Here is a 20,359-nt window from a genome sequence, read left to right as displayed (position 1 = left end):
TTACGCTTCGGGCCCATGCCCGAAGCTCCCTCATACACGGGACCGCCGACTTTACGCCACTATCCGAAATGACGAATGCAATCCCTTATAACATGTCCGAGCTGGCTCCGACCCTAAGATCGAACTCCGGCCCACGTATCCACGAAATGCGAACCATATGACAACGTAAACAAAGCATTAAACAGTAACAGGTCACTGCTTCATAATAGTCTATTGCAGTCGACCGCCTGTCTTGTACGTGACTGTACAGATCCGTCCTTTTGGGCTCATATAGGGGCATGGTATTCGGCCATTGGTCCGATTTGGGTACGGCTGGATGGGACTTCAGTTCAGTGTCCTTCCGAGGGAACGTTAACCTTTGGTCCCGTGTATGGAGGAGCCCGGGTCTTCCAAAAGAGCCCCACGCTCATATCGAGAAGGGCAAAGTGACCCGCTCTATGGGTGACCCCAAGTTTTTGGGACATTATAGGCATTAATACCTTGTGTCCCGTCGCTCTATGACCAAAAGTCTAGATAGATCCACCAGGAATAGCGGCACAGTTAGACATGCAGTCTCCCCTACTCTGTCGTAGAGAACCATATGATAGCGCAGTTTCCAAATACAATGTACTAAAGATTACATTCATACCGGCGACATACGAGGCTCAATAGATTCTGCTTCTTTCTCTTTGTTGGCTGAAAATATATTCTGTCATGGTTTTGAAATGACAAGTTGCTTTTTCGTAGGCACAAGGCGTCGACGCAGTACCCATGGTGCGCCACCGTGCGTTTCGTGACTGCAGTGCATATTTTCCACCGAACTCCAAAAGGTTCCAACGCAAGTCACGGTGAAATGTGAAAACTGGCGTTACGTGCGGGTCGCCCGGCTCTGTTGTAGAAAGCTGTCGGATGTTACTGTCGTCTAGACGCGATATGGGATGATTATCAACTTGCTCCCTATTATTTTAGTAACGTATAGACGACAATGCATTGATAAGATAACGCAAACATTCAACGTTCAACGCTTAGTCATCTAAGAGTGGGCGTGGTGGGTCAGAAAGAGGGCGTGATATGTTTCCTTAATCTCCAAGCAGATGTTAGGATCCTCCTGGAGGTGAAGAGTTTAAATGCGCGCTGCTAGAAAGACGTACAAACGTTGAATGTTACAAAATACGGGTAAAACACTTAGATTGAGCTGGGCCTTCACATCTGCTTGGATATTAATGATTCCTTAGCTTGCGCACAGCTGCCACAAGGGGGCATATAACCACCAACTCATATCTTTTCAATATGGGATCAACTTATAATACAACACAAATCAGACTTCTGTTATACTTGATAACCATGCGCGCAGTGCTACACCAGCCTAATCTCAAATCAGATCTACTGGGGGCAGGGTATTCAAAGGGCAAAACACTATCCAAGAACAGTTTGATTAGGTAGCAATTGGCTGTTGATAGCCTGTCTTCGTACCGACTGAATGCAGACCACCGGGGCCATTTGGATAGTGGTTCGGCCCTTTGGATACTGCCTTGCCCCCCGTAGATCTGCTTGGAGATTACTACAATGTAACGTAGATTGAATTTTGAGTGGCACCTCGCCGGTAGGGATCACTAGCTCCTGTTCCTGCTGCTGTGCTGAGTACGCTGTACAACGCGCCCGTATAAAGTTCGTTCCCTCATAACAATCAAAGGACTACAGAAAGAACAACCCATATATATAGTTCGTTCCCTCATAACAATTAAAGGACCACAGAAAGAACAACCCATAATTTACAGGGTGCCAGTAGTGCAGTATCATTGTAAACACCGAAGAAACAGCGGTGGGCTGGTAACATTTGTCCCAGTACCCGTGTGAACGATCTGGTTCAACAGCAAGGCCACGCCAAGCGCCCACTCAAGGTCTGTACCCCCGTCGGAAAGTTTACCTGAGTTGTAGATCTTGACACTGGTTCTAGCATCATAAACAACTTCTACAATTACTATGAAAATCTAGCTAGATATATTCGGTAGTAGCGTAGCTTTATATGTTAAACTGTTTAGTAAGTTATAGATTTAGTGATAGCATGTATCCGATAGATGTAATGGTAGCATAGATGTTTATGCCAAACTAATCTGTACCTGCCCTTGTTTACACCTCGGGTAATGATATTTTACCTGTAGTCTTTGATTCAATAGTTTAACAACTGCAAATAATATACGAAAGATGCAATGGTAGGATAGCCATCTATACCTATACTGCTGGTATGTCTCTACCCTTATGCACTATGGACACTACAGGTAATGATATTTTACTTGAAGTCTTTGATGTAGTAGTATCTAGCTCATTTGTGCAAGAAAGTGCAAATAAAGATCATTCCTTAATCTTCCGCACCTTCATTTATCGGATGCTTGTCTAAGACAGCGATGATGTAATGCCTTCAGGACAAGATGTCCTTTCAACACTCTGAAGCAAGTGGCGTTGAGTTAAGTCTGACTGTGATAAGGTTATCTCTGATGTATATAGGGCCAGGGGCGATCTAGGCTACCGAGAAGTGGCCTTTGTTGGAATAGTGTCGGACGATTTATCCTCCACGTCTTCGACATCTTCGAGACGAATGTTGACTTAACTTTTCCGGTATGTGCAACTTACCCTGGAATCCCGGCCGTTTGAAGGACCTGAACGCCAAAAAATTACGTCAGACGAAAAGTATTTCACGTTCAAGAAATCCCCGGCCTCTCAACCGACAGGTGGAAAGTTTGAGCGCTGAGCTCCCGCGCCAAAATAAAGCCTGTATGTCCTCTGCCTTAGCTGTACTCCCAGATAATCCATCTGCCAATTTGTAGCGCAGCGGGGTGTGCGTGGGGACGATGGCGAGTGGCGGGAAACAGTTGTACTATCACAGTTTGAAGTTTACAAACAATTTCGTTATTGGCCTTCTGGTTTCCGCGAAGGCATATTTTCTTTATTTCCTGCTTATAGTTATGAACAGCTGGTAGACCTTGTAGTGGTATTGCAAGTCTCACATATGGAGACCATGGCTGGGGTTTCACTCATCGTACGCTCCCAGGGCGCGGGAAAATATAAACGCCAACTCCGCGCCTTATCAGCCTTCCATGCGCAGCTGGCTGAGAATTCAGATGGCCTTTCATCGACCAACCCTGAATAAAGAAAATCGGCAAACGGTAATATGTGAGGAGTGCGTCTATAGGGCTGATCAGCTGGCCTTATCTGTGTGTAAATTGAGATAAGGCATACATAGGGGACAATTGCGGTCCGGCGCGGAGTGGGCATATCACGTCCCCGCACTCGAGCCCAGAAACTTGAAGCCGCCAGAGTCTGAGGTGGTGACATTATAGGTGTGCTTTCACGGCTTGTCAGTCAGTCAGGGGATCGAACCATGGTACAGTAGTGGGCAAGCACGCCTGGTATTCTATCAGCTACACGAGAAGGTCAGCCAGCACTTTTGATGGTCTGTGGGGAAGACCAAAAAAACGCTGGCGGCCAACTGTTGCTCAAAGAGGGAAAGTGAGGCTTCAAACGGAGGATTTCCCAGGCCGCCTAGCAATGACCGTGTAATTTGTTTGCATACCCCATGCCCTTCAAGCGCCTCTGCCGCATCTTGACTGCACGTGTAGAAAAAGACGGAGCGAGACTGTCGGTTCCCCTACATGAAGGTGTTCCTTCGTGGTGAGCCGTATCTGGGGCAAGTCGATCGCCGGGACTCGTCGTCGCAGCTCGCTGAGTGCCTACAGAACAGAACAGGGACCGCACAGGTAAGTTCTCTCCTGACAGGCGTCACGCCTGTCTTCTCTTCTTCGTGACAGCTGGTCAGAACCTGTTGAAGGTTCTGTGGAGTGTGACGTATTGTCGGGTCAGTGGTCCCGGTGTGTCATTACCCTCATTACTCACGGTACAGATAGCCCACACCTTATGCAGTCTCCGCGCATGCTACTCAGAGCGCAGCTCTAACGGTCCTCCCGACGGTCCCTCTACCTCGCGAGGCTCTGTACAAACCTGTACATACCAGGGGCGCGGAGTTTGCAGACGGTTGTTTGAAGTTTGGAAACCGGCCGTGCAGTTGAGCAAGTCTCCTCCGCTCGACTGTGTGTTCAGCGGTTGCCTCTTCTCTCAACTCGACGTACGCATGCACTTGGTCGTGTGTATTTTTTCGCAAAAGGCATATTTAGAGCAGGGGAAGAGACGGGCTGTGCATCTCTCTAGTGGTGTAGCCAGACCTTGGAGGGTGGTGAAGTGAATGCAGCTGTTGGACCGACGATAACAGGGCGAGATTAGAGACTGTAGTGTGAGCAAAACTCCTTGCTGCGGGAGTCAGGAGCGTGTGGAGAGCGGTCACAAACTCATGTTCAAGGCGGTACAATTATAGGAGCTCTGCACGACGACGACAATCACCTGCTGGTCAACACTTTGTTCTGTTTTCTGCGTGCAGCCTTGTCCTGTTAACGACCATCATCCCGGTTTATTGGAGAGATCCATAACGCACCGGACAGAGACCCTACCTGTGTGTCAATTAGCCTGATTGGACAAGATAAGCAGCTCATCGCCCCGCCGGTTGACACCGAGTTCGCTCCCGAGGCGAGCGAGCCCGCCGCCCGCCCGCTCAGACCTAACCAGCGCCAGGAGCAAGTTTTCTCTCGGCGCACCGTGGGTGTCCCGAAGCGTCTACCGGGTGGTCATCATCTTGTCCTGGTCTAAGGTTTCGCCAGGTAAGCGACGACCTCATTCCTACATGTTTTAGCAACAAAAAAGAGGGTTTTTATAACAGCGCAGCCTATTACTGGCTGCGAGAACACCACGGGCGAGCACGCGGCAAGCTCTAACAGCCTGAAAGTGTCTGACAGACATTCCCACCTATCTTGGCAGATCAAAAAGCTGGGCCATATTACAAAATGCCGTAGGCGCCAGAACAGTTCTGGCGAACAGTCAGCGCACAGCCAAACGTGGTACGCACCGCAGCTAGCTTTAAACCTCGTTAAAAGAAAACTGTAACAAAATCGTGACTTCTGTAATGCAATCCGGCCCTTTTACGACTAGACGAGGTCCAAGCCAGCTGGCAAATGGTTGTCACTCTGTTTATTTTCTCCCGCTGAACAAAAAATAAACGGGTTTGCCGTCTGGCTGTAGCTGTGAACTTCACGTTCGCCGCAGTCTGGTCGGGCGCTGGAGTCGGATACCTTCTGTTGTCGCTCGCGGGTTTTAAAGGATTCTCCCGTAATCGTGTCCAGGCCTTCCCAGTGTTAATCAAACTACGATCCGGGCATCTCGCCGCGAGTTCCGTGTTAACAAGGTGATTTCGGCGGATCATATGTTCGCCGTTGTCACACATGGGTAGCTGCGAACACAAACATTTGTTCTGCTTGCTTTAGCACGCGGGGCCAAGTCTCGATGCAGTATGAGGAACATTTGACTTCGTCTGGGTAAAAAAAAACTGCTACTGACCTCAGTGTCGCAGTTTTAAGCTTGCAGGGATGATTTGAGAGCCCCTGATTTTTGGTACTCCAAGGTCGAATATGCCTATCTTTCCTTCCACTCGTTTGAATGCATTAATCATATTAGCTCATCCCTAAGTTTTTCGAACCTTAAGCCCCCCTCCCCCACAAATGTCTCAAGAATGGAATAGTCCAGAACGGTCATATGGATCTTGTTCAAGAGTGCCTGTGAGTCACCTAGCGGTGGATTTGCAAAGATGACAGGTATTAGATTTTCCTCGTATCCCTTTCAAGTCAGAACACCACAGACGTTCCTGTTCCGATAGCTTAAACGCGAGGTCTTGGCACGACTTCAGAATCAAATCCTTTTAAGTTACTTGTGTGTTTCCTTTTAAGTTTCTCGTGTTTCTATACTTGGAAACCCCCCGCGGGTAGGTGCAATACGGTACGGAGTGATCTTATGATCTCTCACATGTTCCCATTACTAATTCACTACTCTTGTTCAGTCATTCCCGAACTCTGCGAATAGAAGAATTGAACATGACACCTTTGTGCTCGTACCATTTTGTCCTGAGACATCTTTCTCACAAAAGACGCACACAAAAATATGCGTTCACGATATGCCTCATTGAAATAATATTTTGCTTTAATGATATATTACTATCAATATTAATCACATTAATTTGTTCATTGGCAATAGTTAATCGTCTTGATTGATATGATATACAAGTCACCTTAACGGATTGGGTAATACTTGGTTCCTCATCATTCGTAACACAGACTAAATACTGCTAAAACAGATGTTACACGTCGATTTCAATCTGCGTTGGCAATGGTTTCTTAGCAAAAAGTTACAAACACCTCCCCCGCACATCTAGAAGGAGGAACACAGAGTACGCGAGCTTTGCTCCAACCTTGAGTATTCCTTAGTGAACCCCGAGCTACCCGACCCTTAAGAGAAGAAAAATAAACATTGATAACATTGTTGATAAGTCAAGTCAAGTCTCCGGGAGATTTCCGTTCCGTGTTCGCCGGATAATCCAACAGGGCTGTTCCGACACACAGAGATCACATGGGTGGGCTGTTGGGCGTTTTGTAAGGAAAAAATGACAGGGAAGTTTTGGATTCATCTCGGTGAAAAACAAGCATTTGAACACGTCTCAGGGTCCTTAAGTTCTTGGTTTAGGTTAAGTGGCGCTGTGAAAATAAGCTGTATAACTTGTGCACAGTTACTGGTCTTAGCTATTGTTTCCGAATGATTTCATCAAAAAGGTTGTCCTGTCACCACTAAAAATCTATGACCTACATCATGTTGAAGTTCTTTAGTGCAGCGATTGTGATCAGCCGTGATTTCCTCATTTCCAGAGAAAGACGTGCGATAATTCATGTGAAACAACGAAAGACATGTTGAAATTGTTCTACATAAGGAAGAGCGAAAAGCGTGCAAAAAGTCACGGGTAGGACATTGTGACTCTATCCAGGCGGGAGTCGTGTTGGCGTGGCTCCAACGCCACCACAGACCCTCACACAAAATGTAACATCGGTTAAAACAACTTTAGGGTTTTAGCTAATGAATAAAGGATGGTGACCAAGTTGATTTGAGGATAAGGACAATCGTCCCATTTCCCCATTATGAATTGGCAGCACCCACTGAAAGCGAAAAGGGTCCTTGTACACTTTAATCTTCAACCATCAATCCCATGCAAAGGAACATCTTAAAACAGTAGTATTGGAGGAGATTCTCAGAAGAGGCCTAGAAAATAAGAAACGTACACGTGTAGCGCTCTCTGTACAGAATTAGTCCAGTACCATAGAATGGTAGCTTGGTGTCTCTCGATTATTTTTAGGTACAGATCCAGGTGGGACATCGTGCTTCAAGGGCTCTTTATGCAAATTAATGTAAATTAAGCAAATATGCCCAAAATTGAAAATAGCAGCATCAAGCTAACATGAGCAGACTTCCCGAAAACCGAAAACGAATGCAGAGGAGAGAAGATTTCTGTACTGAATGTCCATGATGTCACACCTCTGGAACAGGACAGTTGATGCCTGAACGTGATACTCTTCTGTGAACTTTTTATCTAGTTATCCTTTGTTAATGTATTGTGTGGGACAGTTTTGCGTAATGTTGTATCTATGTGTATATGTATTTGTATTTGTTTAAGGACCACAGGAAGAATAGCTGCACATTGTAAGCTAATTGTGGATCCCAATAAAGTCAAAGTCAAACATTTTATGGTAAAGGACTAATTGTGTACAGGGTGGGCTACGACACGAGTTTTGTTCAGGTTTCTCCGCCTGGAGCACACTGTGATAGATAGATGCACCTCTGCTTCTCCTCTAGACGACCGATATCATGGACCATTTGAAACCAGTAGGGCATGGTCACTAATCATGCTTTTCTTACACTCTCCTCCTCCACCAGAAGGTGACCACGTAGACTGATTTACGTGCGGTGTCACCCAATGACCTTTGCATCCTGGCAGTATCTGCCTGACCATTGCCGTGTCTTGTAGATGATGAACGCGTCTTATACAAGTGGCCCCCTTTTACAATTTGAGTCAACAGGCTTATCAGACGCGATGCACTACGTAATCAGTGATGACCCGGTATACCAGACCTGTCTGCGTATGTTATCAATAGCTAGACGTCATTCAAAATGATAAGACTTGTTTACCCGACCTGGTAGTCTTTGCGACGAAGGTCATAAGGAGGGTTGGTTGTATGTTTTGTTTTAACAGATGTGGAGCCCATTTTTTCTTGATACACTGTCCTACTTTCTACGTGTAGCGATTAATCAATATCTTCCTTGTGTGGCCTTTTTTAAAGCTTTTGTTCTTACTTGTTGCACGCCCGTGATTCCCTGTATGTCCAGATAGACCTTTCAGAACAGATCAACATCCTCTACCACATACGCACGGCACACGACCTTTCTGTGTCAAACGTAGTCACCTTTCCCCATCGTTGCCGAGGATATGTCTATCGTCTTCTGCCCTATCAGCCAGTTTTGTCCACGTAATTTGCCCAGCATTGGGGGACTCTACAGGTGGTTTCAGTGTATTTTTACAAAAAAGTAGTCATCCTCAATTGAGGCGAAGCATAATACTTTAAGTAGCTACTAGTGCAATGCGGCCTCGCTGTGGCTCGTGTTTTACTGCCAAGTACATCGGGTCACCCCTTCTTTTCTCGATAAGTGTGTTGGGTTCTTTTACGTATACGTTTGAGGATTATGCCTGAAGCTCCCTCGTACACAGGGCCGCCGGATTTACGTCACTATCCGAAATGACGAAAGTAATCCCTTACAACTAGTCCGAGCTGGGGCCGACGCTATAGGATCGAACTCTTTTTACGAGTGCAAAATCGCAGCCAGAACGTTCTTTAAAAGGATTGATAAAAGAAAAAAATAGCGTCTGTAAAAACTTGCTGATGCAACATCAACAAGAAAAGTTTCCTAGAAAAGCGTCTGTTTTTGTTTCCCGTCTCCTGGATATAAATAACTGTAGGGATTACCCGACAGGACTATTTTCCAATTACGGACATCCCGTGAGCTTTCGGGTTTTGCTTATTATCCGGGGAGAAGTGGCGGCCTAAAGGAAATCGCACAATGAAGCCAGCACCTTCTTTCCAATTATCCTAAGACCCTGGCCGGGGTCTTTGACCCTCCGTGACATCCCGCCATCTGTTGCTTGTGCGCAGGGGCACACACAGACAGAGACTGAGAGAGAGAGCACTGCGTGCGAACCCTCTGCTCTCAATCGAACCCTCTGCTTGGAGAACATGCGAACGATACGTGAAAGTGATGTTAAAGTACTTTTAAAGAGATTTGTTACAAAGCGTAGATAGATCCATTAGTAGATCTTCATCCAGAACGTTTATCTTTGGAAAATGGTTTCTGTTTGAAGTAATGAAACTGCTGTGTTGTACCACAATAGACATCTTAGACGACAATTCTAGAATAGCTGCTAAAATAGCTGTCTTTGCTAAATCCGGTTGCAGTCCGTGGGAATCTTCTGTCGTGTAGGGTCTTAAGAAGAACTCGTGTCTCTACCTTGGCACCCGACGTTCAGATTATATTTAGACCGTGGCCCCCAGCGCTACCAGGTGGTTCTGTACCTAATTGCTCCCCATTTCGCCGGTGATCTATTGCCACCGCGTCGCGGCATTTGCCTGGCCCTTGGGGAGTTAACATTCAAGGTCGCCCGCGCACCTGGAACGGGTCACGGCGAGGCTTGTCCCGATCACTGGTAATTGGGGAAAGCACGCTTAAGTCCCACCAGCACAGCGTGCGTTAATCACCGCGAAGGAAATAAAAATGGCATGAGATGGAACTGGAAACATGCTAGACTTCCTTCCCAAGTCATTAATCGTGTCGCGGCGCCCTGGGGTGTCTTAAGGGTGGCATGGTTTAAGAACTCTGAAGTTAAGAAAGGAGCGCTTTTGCTTTCGTCTTGCAGACGAAAACGGGTGGTCGAGCTTTGCCTTCTTGGTCGGCGGTGTGATTTGTCTTTTGAAGAGGGGTGCTTCGAGCGCAGGAGAGTTTTAAGAGTAGAAACGAGGTCCAGACACGCACATATCCCGTTGAGACGAAAGTGAGAAGGCATTCGGTAATTCTCCAGGAAAACCGCACGCACACTGTAAAACGCACTCTCACTTTACCCAGTGGTTTGTTCTGAGTTCAAAAGACGTCACAGCGCAAGGCGGCTGTCGTACAATCATTGGTTAATAGCGCGCTGCGCACTTGCGTATATAAGAACAGGGGAGCGCGGGAAGTCTGTCTGCAAAGATCTAAAAGCTGTGTGGGTTGTACGCTAAGTGACTCGTAAAATTGAGATCACTACGGTGAGAGCGGGGAGTTAGTCAAGTTCACAAGCCCCCCGATGGTCGACCTGTTTTCAAACACTTTAATTCTGAAGGCTTGGCTCCTGATTAGAGCCTTCCCCGAGGAGAAGTCAGGTGAACATCAGTCGTCGGGAAGCCCCTGGTGCGAGTCTGGATCTCCAACCTGCGGTAGGTACGCCAGGCCTTCTCTTCTGTAGTGACAGATACGATGGTAAACGGAGTTACTTCGGTTAGAATGAGGCTATGCAGCTGTAACGTTAGATCATAGGCTAGACATCGCTGAGTTCTGACTCCTGATTCAGAAATTTCTGTGGGCGGTTATCCCAAAGGAGGTGCGTTCTTAAAGGTCTCGACAACAACAACCAGTTCGTTCACAAATATTTTTCTATGATATGCACGAATGTTATAGACTTTATATCATATCAGTGAGATTTCCTGTATCATTTTCGTCTTATCATGATTTTGATGCGTCGCTTCCTGCATGCTTGTTGTGTGTGAACCGTAATACTTTCGCTATGTTTACAATGTACCTCAGCAAGTTTAGAAAGCGTTGCTAGGAAGTCAGATCCGGTAGGATGTGTTCTTATCGCTGTGGGGAATGGTTATCGGAATCTGCAAACCAGTAATTGGCAACGTTTAAGAGCAAGTCTCGAAGCAAATAGTCTTAGGCCTCAGAACAGCGTTCCGAAATGATTGTCGCCGATACTTTCTCAAACTTACAGAGGAAGGGGCGATTAAATTAGATTTTTTACAAGGGTCTTGCATTTCTGAATATGCTAGTATGAAAAACATTGCTAGGCGTGTCTTCAAGCATACTTGAACGGATACATATGCATTGTCTTTGACACTTCGACCAGAAATGTTGATTGGCAATCCCATGATGCAACAGTACTCGACCAAGTGTGTTGTCGGTCAGACCTGCCATGTAAGTTTACGTGATACTTGGATGCGCAGGTGTCACTAGCGAAGCTAAAATTAGAAACATTCTTTATTTTGCACCACAGGCAACGTTCTCTCTGAAACTTTGAAAACAGTGTCGGTTACACCGTACCCGAGTATAACTCATGATAAGTGTGTTGTCAGAACTGACATGTACCTTTACGTGATACTTGGATGCACAGGTGTCATCAGACAGTGAAGCTAAATTTAGAAACCTTCTTTGTTTTGCGCCAAACCACCACGGGCAACGTTCCCTCTGAAACTTTGAAACAGCAAACAGTGTCGGTTACACATGATAAGTGTGTTGTCAGAACTGTCATGTAATGTTACTTCTATGTGATACTTGGATGCACAGGTGTCATCAGACAGTGAACCTAAGTTTAGAAACAGTGTTTTGCACCAAACTACCATAGACAACGTTCCCTCGGAAACTTTGAAGCAGCAAACAGTGTCGACTGTGACTCGTGATAGTGTGTTGTCAGAACTGTCATGTACTTCTATGTGATACTTGGATGCACAGGTGTCATCAGACAGTGAAAGCTAAGTTTAGAAACATTCTTTATTTTGCACCAAACTACCACGGGCAACGTTCCCTCAGAAACTTTGAAACAGCAAACAGTGTCGGTTACACCCCGCTCCAGTATGACTCAGATGCCTCAAGTGGGAAAGCTGAGATGAAATGTCACCCGGCGACACTTTCCTGATCTTTCCAGATCACCTCAGCTTCGCGCACATGTTTCGGCCCAGAAGAGAAAACATTGCTGACAGATATTGCACATTGGTGCAGAGACCTTCCCTCTTTTGTATATTCTGTAGCTAACAGGACGACCTTAGATGGGATAGTGGGCGGTAGGGTGTTGGTGAAAACTTGTCGGTGGCACTTTTGCTCTTTAGGGCAAGAATTCGCTCACTTTTACCTTTGCCAGGAAGGTTACGTTTCGGGTTTGTTTGTATGTGTGTATGCATGAAGACAGCATAAATCTAGAAGTTGTATGAAGATCTTTATAAGATATTTGGTGTGTGGGCAAGTGTCAGCTACACGGAGGACCCTCTGGCGACTTTCTATGGTACTGCAGCGGAGCATCTGATATTTTTTCTAGTGCTGCATTTTATTTTTTATGACAACTTTTTGTGCGTTTTTTACTTTTGATTTTTCAATATGCATTTCCTGATCTGTACCCCTCCCCTATATATTCTTCCTCCTTCAAACAGTTCTTTTTTCCCTTTTGAGAGGCCAAAATGGAATCACCCCTCACAACCATCGAACCCTGTCGTCTGACTGTCAAGTTAAATCGGTGCTGACAGGACATCATCCAAGACTAGAAGCACGCTTGTCTGTTTACCCTTTGTAAATACACCTACCACTCGTCAAAGCCAAGTTTAGCTCCTTTAACACTGGCCAGCTTTTATTTGTATATATACACACGCACCGCCTTTCAAGTTTCAAGGAAAGGTTGGCAGCGGGGGAGCGTTTTATGGGTCTATTTAAGGGCCGCGAACCAGACCGTTAAGCTTAGATCTTTAGATGCTCCAGTTCCTCTGTTACTATTTTTAGCACATTACGTCATGTGCTGGTCTTTGTGCGATCACGACCCCCTCGCACTGGTGGGAGATTGTTTGTCTTTTAGTCTGAGTCTGTGGTCTATCCTTTAGACAGAGACTGATGTATCTGTGAGAGGAAATTATTAAGGCCCCATTCCACTTGAAAACGATCGCCCTGCGATCTGGCTGCGAACTGAGCTGGATTCCTGTCATCCTTGACTTCCTTGGAATATCATGAAAATGTAAAAGTGCGACTGAAAAGGCAACATAACACACGACGCATGAAAAGAGTTTTCATGTATGAAATTCCTTGAGTGCTCTGTCAAAATAGATCGTAGCGCGATCCTAGCAAGCTCGCCACACTCGCCGTGGAATGAGGGTGAAAGTATCTTAAGCCCCCCCCCCCTCTCACTGGACCCCCGGCACGCTGGCGGCGTCACTGCGTCCTAAACTGGATTGTAACCCTTGACTTTATAATGGGAATATCATTCAAAACGTTAAGTATGATCAAAAAGACAACAAAACACACAAAGCTGAAAAAGATTCGTTTTTTGTCTATGAAATTCGTTGAGTGATTTGCCAATTCGATCGGCCGCAGCGACGCCGCCAGCGTGCCGCGGGTCCAGTGAGAGGGGGCTTTGATGTCTGTCATATTAACGTTAAGGAGTGGACGGGATCATTGGCGGTTGACATGTTGGTGAGTGGTGGGTGTATTTCTTGGAAAGGTCCATAGTAATATTAGCATTGAACCTTTCGCTACGGTGTCAGAATGCGGTTAGTATTTTTCTCGTGTGGGGACTTGTCACTGACGGACACGGGATTGCTGTTGTTTACTCTGACAGAATGATTGGCGGTCACAGAACAGTAGCGAGACTTTGAGGGTCATAGAGTCAGGGACTTTGGGTTGACTGCTGCCATATGTAGCATTTATACGCAGATCCGACGTCTGTGTGATCTTGAGAAAGTTTTCATCAATGAAATTGACTTAATATCTCGCGTCCATTGATTGTGAATCTGTTTAAAAATAATCCTACACAACCTCATGAAGAGTACAAATCCCTGATACAAACGTGATCTTTCCACTCTTCCAACTTCTAGTCGAATGCGTGTTTTGTGTTCTGCAACCAAAACGTGCTAAATGGCAAGTTTCGGTAGGTTACCTTCAATAGGTTAGTCGGCTAAGAGTTAAGAAGACCAACGGTGACGTACTCCTAGTAAATTTCTGCGCGGCGTTGTCACCGGAACGTGTTCCGTAGATGACACACTCGTATTTCGTGCCTGAAAGTGACATATTGCGATTGGTCATGCTCCAGTTCAGTCGGCTAAGAGTGACGAAGTCCAAGAACGATTTAAATTTTGTAAAAGTGTGTCACAAGAGTCAGGATTCGAGTACCCTCCAAGACAGGGCACCCATTTGTTATCATCGTCTTACGTTTAGCTAGTAGGCTTGTTTGACAAGGTTGCCAAAAATAACAGGAGTGAGACGAGACCTTGGGTTCGGCTCCCGTCACCCCTTCTGTCCCGGCGTATACACCTTTAAACCATTGAAACGTTAAAGACCTTCCGCTGCCAAAACCTGTCGGTTCTAATTTGTCACGATTTAACCATTTTCACACATTCCCTCTTACATAACGTGTGAAACTTTGCTAACGAAGTTAGAGAGCCCAACTTGATGCCTACAATTGCTGCATAGACTGATACATTTTCTACGACTCGGTTTGTTTGTTTTGATTTCTACCCATTAGACATAAGCGACGATCTGTCTCTTCGGTCTAAGAAAGCGACCGATCACAATCGTGCCAAGTTGGACTCTATAAGCTTTCTCACGAACGCGAGCAAAACATTCGCACGTGTGAGAAAGTATCAGCCGGGCTGTCTATCGATCAATCTACTATGCTCCCCTCCCCCATTTGGAAACTTTGCGAATCGAGGGACGAGAGAGAGAAGGCACACCGGACCATGCGCCATTCGACCAAGCACACTGGATCACCCATAGGCCCTACTCTTCCTGACAAGTGTGTTGGGTTCTTTAACGTTTAAAGGTTTGACGTAAATACTTAAGGTGCCATCTAATTAGCCATTGAACCAATAAACAATATAGAAAATTTTGGTCTTCAGTTTCCTTGCGATGTGCTCTTTTTGCCCTTAACTTTCGTCACGTCGGAGGCAGACTACCCCACCTCACCCCCCCCCCCCACACACACACATTCTTGTAAAGGCGTTTTTACGTCATATACGGGGTCATCTCTAAATCCCTTTGTTAAGTACATTATTACTCACCATTTCTACAGTCACACCCCAAAATCCTTCTAAAAAATGCCCCTTTTCTTGTACACTTTCCTTGTCGCATCGTGGCGTTGGTCCTTATTACTTCAATCAGAAATCTAATCAAACGTGCAAGGGTTGTTTGTTCCCGAAGTTGTGCACCTCGCTGCCTCTAGTTCCTTACACATGACTCATACTAGAGGTCGCGTTGTAGGTCACGATCAGTCTGTAGATAAGATTACTATCAAACCTCTGCAGCCTGGGAGCGAAGAGCTCAGCAGATCTGCTAGCTACGTGCGGGTAAGATCATATATGTTGCCGTCGTTTTTTAAACGTTTGGATAGAAAGTCGCTTTGACAAGGTAGTACCATGTCAGACCAAATATTTGAGGTACGCGGGACCAAAAGTTCAACTCCGTATCACTCCATCTTGGCACATCTATCCTGAGGCCACGAAAACGTTGCATAACTCTTCTCTCTTCTAATTCTCTCGGTGTTTCCTCGTCGTAAATTGCCATCTAATAATAGCACTGGTCAGATAACGTTTCTGAATGAAGTTGATTTGAAACAAGCCATTAGACGTCGACCACCTTGTGTGTAAAAGTGTACGTGAGATTCGCGGCGTAGTTTCCGTTTGTTTGCTTAGATTCCTGTATAAGTTATGGGAAGGAGTGTCTCCTCGGCTTGAGGAGTCAACCCATCACGGTTCTTGTCGGGCTAGGGTTTCCCGGGTTTCTCACGGATGGGCGCGGGGCACACGTGCGAGTGCGGGGAATGTCAGGTGGTTCCCACACCCCGGACTGACAGTACCGGAAGGTTTACGACGCACCGGGTATCAACAGGTTGGAGAACGAAAATGGCGGAAAAAGTCTTTTTTAGAACGCGTCATTCTGTCTGCATGCACAATGCTCGTCAGACAAAAGGCCATCTAGTCGAAGGCCGGTGTTTCGATAGTTCTGGGAAGTTGATAACTCACCTTTTTTTAAATTTGACTCACCAGTTTTTAAATTGAAAAGGCTATACGCTAGCTTCAAGTTGTATGCATGTTAAGTTCTCAAAAGCAACAGGTTGATAATCAAAAATGGCAGGGAAACTTTAGTTGAAAAGGTGGGCAAATTGGTACCAATCTATGATCTTTTCCAGCCAGTGCGTGCTGGCCACCCTGATACGGCATTACCAGCCGCAATGCACTACTAGTATCTGCCAATAGGAAAAGCATTGTATTAAATTAAGGTCAATAGAAGCTAGAGGATGCCTTCTTTACCCTCTGTGTCGTACGCATGTATGTACAGTACAGTGCCCTCCAGTCGAAAAATACGAGAGTCCCAAGCAGTGTCATATCCGGTGCTTTGTAACCAGGATGCTGTTAAAACAAATATAGGAGACCGGGCTCGGCCATTCTTCAGTTCGAGGATGATAATTTGGCAATTTGGTAATACCTGTTTGAAATAGCTGTGCTTGAGATCAGGAAATTAGATTTTGATATTCGTTGGCGTGCATATCACGAGAACATAAATGTTAGTGGCTAGATTAATCATAGGACAGACTCTACAAGTGGCAATTTAAAAAATAAAATTCATATAGGGACTGTTGTTTTAGGAATACCCCTTGAAAATGTGGCAGATAGTAGAACCCTGTACGGAATCCGATAAACGTTCTCAGCTCTGATCCCACCACATGCGTTGTCATGTGGGACAACTCGCGCGAGATATCGCATGTCGTGATGTCCTAATCCCGCTTCAAGCAGGTGGGACAGCCGTAAGTGATAGCATGTGAGCTGAGGCAGAGGTGGAGAGGGCACTTTTGAACACCTTACACCCTCCCATTCCACTAGGGCGGCGACCGCGCTGCGACTGCGCTGTGACCTAAACTGTGTTGGATCGCCCAACAAATTTCATAGATAGAAAACGAATCTTTTTACGCCTTGTGTGTGTGTGTGTGTTTTCTTTTGCCTTCTCAGCCATACTTTTACATTTTACTTTTTTTATATTCCAATTATGAAATCACAATGCCAAAGACAAATCTGATTTAGGTCGCAGCGAGATCGCAGCAAGATTGGGGTGTAGTGGAATGGGGGCCTTTCATCTCACCATTTTGCACAAGTTCTTCTTCTTCAATCTACCGCTGACTAGCAAGCTTAGAACACGAGGGTGGTTCTTCGTTTGTAGTGTCTGTGTTTGTGTTAGATTCACGTCTCACCGTTTTGCGTAAGTTCTAATACAATCAACTGCCGAGGAAGTGCATTTGATATCATAGATGCACTACGTACACCTTTCTTCCTTCCAAAACTCTTAGAGAAAGATTTGCTGTCCACCTTTCTTATCGGAAAAATCGTGGATCTGTGCTGTTGATAGATTGCATTAGAGTCTATTAGTGCTAATAAGGAACAATTATCAACATTACTACCGGAGACATAGAGGGGCTGAGTATCAGTTGTTGTTGTTTTCTGTCTACCCGACTGCGTAATTTCAATGTTTGGTTACAGTCGTCAACCTAAGCGGTAAAAGAAACTCCATCCCCGCGCTTGGTGTCCGCGAGTCACTTGATCGCGAAGAGCGGTCGTTCTTGGGTCGTGCTCCAGTTCTCTGATCTTCCCAGCTTTGTTTAATATGTAGTGTGTGTAAACGCAGTGTCAGTGGGCTTTGCTAAATTGGCATCGGGTTTCCGACCTCGAGAAGTGATCCCGCCGCCTGACAAGCTACAGCTGCTCGCCATGTCACTCCCGGGATGCTCTCAAGGACACCACGCCTTGCGGCCATTCGCGGTAGTGCAGGTAATGAGCGGTGACGTGCCGTGTGATGAGCAACAGGTTTTACAAACTACTTACAGGCCGGAGACTTGGGACACACACACTCCTTCACGCTGTACTTGTCACTCTGCACGATTTCAACACCTAGAGCGCTTACTTGCCACAGTCTTGGTAGTAGCTTGCCTGTATTGAAAAGTAAGAAAGGGGCACGAAACATGCCACTTTTGAACAACTTGAGATTTCAAAGATTTCAGATTTGAATGACACCTTGATCGTTTGCCACCGTTTTGGTAGTAGCTCGTCTGTATGAGGAAGCAAGAAAATAGCTCGAAGCAAAACATGCCACTTTTGCCTGAACAACTTGAGATTTGAAAGACTTCAGATTTGGAAGACTCCAGCTTGCTGGACCAAGCGTGCCCTGAGGAAAAGATATCTTCTTACGTTTTCAGTGCGACCCCACGAGGTAACAGGATTACTCATAATCGGAACCTTCTCTTGTGCTCGGTCCAAGCTGCTAAGGAGGCCTAAAGCACTGGGGACAAAAATGTGGCCATTCATTATATTGTTTGTCAATGCTAGAGAAACATGCTTGGTATTCTTTGGGTCGCCTGTACATATTCACATCTGCGCTTTTAGTTCTTTATGTCATTTCTAGTTCCCTTCTAGCGGGTCCTTTCATCTTCTCTACCTTTTAACTTTTTGAAATCTTTATTCAACATACCCCTTAGCAGACTTGTTCGGAGTCAGAATTCTGTTGGTAGTTACTGGTACATACATTCTAGGAGAGAATGCCAAAAGGGCTGTCTAGTTAGACTATAGAGTACAATCAGTACATATCAGAATCCTGCTCAAACAACGATCATTGAGAATCTGTACGTAAACACTTTAAAAATACCTCTATCCTGCAGGCCTGTCTCCTGTCGTTGGTTGACATTTCTCCGATCCGTCGCACCTTGCACTGAAGGCGCATTTCTTAGAAACTTACAGGTACAACTACTCTGTTTCAAAACATATTTACCACAGTTTACTCCTATTATTTAAATCCTTCCGGCAACTGTACTTTACAGTTGGCATGTGCGCACTTGTCGACGGCTTATTTAGATAAAGTCCGGTTCTGTTCTTTGTCGACTCTATCCTTGGCGTACATACACGGCAGTAAATTTAACTTTATGTTCCCAGTTCAGAATGCCCTGAGTTTCACCCTGTTAGTTTACCGGGCTGCCATACGCTCCCCACCTGGTTTTCAGGGTCCGAATGAACTTTCAATGTTCAGAAAGGGGCCATTTCTTTTGCCATGGAAGTAGAAAGTTGGCATAGACTTGACTTTGAATCAATTATCCTCAAATGACTTGGAGAGCTGAGGAAGCCAAGTTTCTCTTCTGACGGCTTTCTGACTACTCTAGTCTAGTTTGCTTCCCAACACCTGTTGTGTGAAATGCATGCAGTGTGTTATATTGCCGCAGTACCGAATGTACAGTACATTTCCTACGTCGTTGCAAGTTGACCGGTTTCTAGAAGCCTGGATCGAGCGGGGGCGGCAGCAGGAGAGGGAAACGCCTGGAGTAAACGGCACTTTCATGCCAGCCATCCTCGATTACGAAATACGAACTAGAACATGGACCCGCTTCAAGACAAGCGACGCCTGGTTTTCATCTAAGTACTTTCGGTCACCTTTAGACATCGGCGGAATGTTTTACGTAGGTTTTACGCAGTCAGGTATGGTGTGGTGCCTTAGGCTTCTTTTCTTTGCACGCCACACACAGAAGAGAAAAGCACATGGAAAAACACGCGAGGAAACTTAAGCATCAGGGAGGTGGAAGAACTGGAGCAAATCAAACAGTATCCATGTCAAGAAGGTGTGGATATCACTTGCCTGTTCAACCAGGCATGAAACAGTGCTGTGAGAATCACATGACAATGCTACACGGCAGAACACGTACACATTCTTTCGAAGAAGTTGAGTAGCATTGGCATCAGGCGTCAAACTCCAGCTTTCTTCAAGGACAGAAAATCGTCATTGAACTCACAAGAATGTTGTCTACGAATGAAGTCAACAATGCGGATCGAAAACGCGTTTAGGTATTGGTGAGCAGTGATCATGAGATATAGCGTCGTAGAGCTTACTGTAAAGTTCCCAGCGATTAAAAGAAGCAAAGCTGTTTAAGCTATACATTACCAAGAAGCATGAAATGATGTTGATACATTTGTGAGTAGTGAGCTAGAGTGACGTAGTGCTTATCATAAAGTTCAAAGCGAATGAAACAAACAAAGAGCTGAAACCATATACTTTGACCAAGAAGCATCCACAGTCCACAATGTACTCGTACCTCAATCCTAGCGTTCACCCCTAAAAAGCAAGTGGTCTCGCCGCGGAGTCCGAAACGTGAGCATCTCTAGTGCGTAACAGTTAAGGGAAAATTTGTAGATGACCATAGGTGGCTCCATGCCATATCCCGTGATTGGGCGTCTGCCCCGGCAGTCCGTAGGTCACTCACAGTTGTAAAAGGCCGTAAAACCAAAGTTGAGGATAGTGTTTCTGTTTTCCATCCAAGATAAACTAACCATGTGATGATGTCATTAACTGGTTACACGCATGGATTACGCTTACCACACGTAGA

Source organism: Branchiostoma lanceolatum, chromosome 5 (assembly GCF_035083965.1).
Source record: "Branchiostoma lanceolatum isolate klBraLanc5 chromosome 5, klBraLanc5.hap2, whole genome shotgun sequence".
Lineage (NCBI taxonomy): Eukaryota > Metazoa > Chordata > Leptocardii > Amphioxiformes > Branchiostomatidae > Branchiostoma > Branchiostoma lanceolatum.
The sequence above is the reverse complement of the archived record's forward strand: the minus strand, read 5'-3'. Positions refer to the sequence as shown.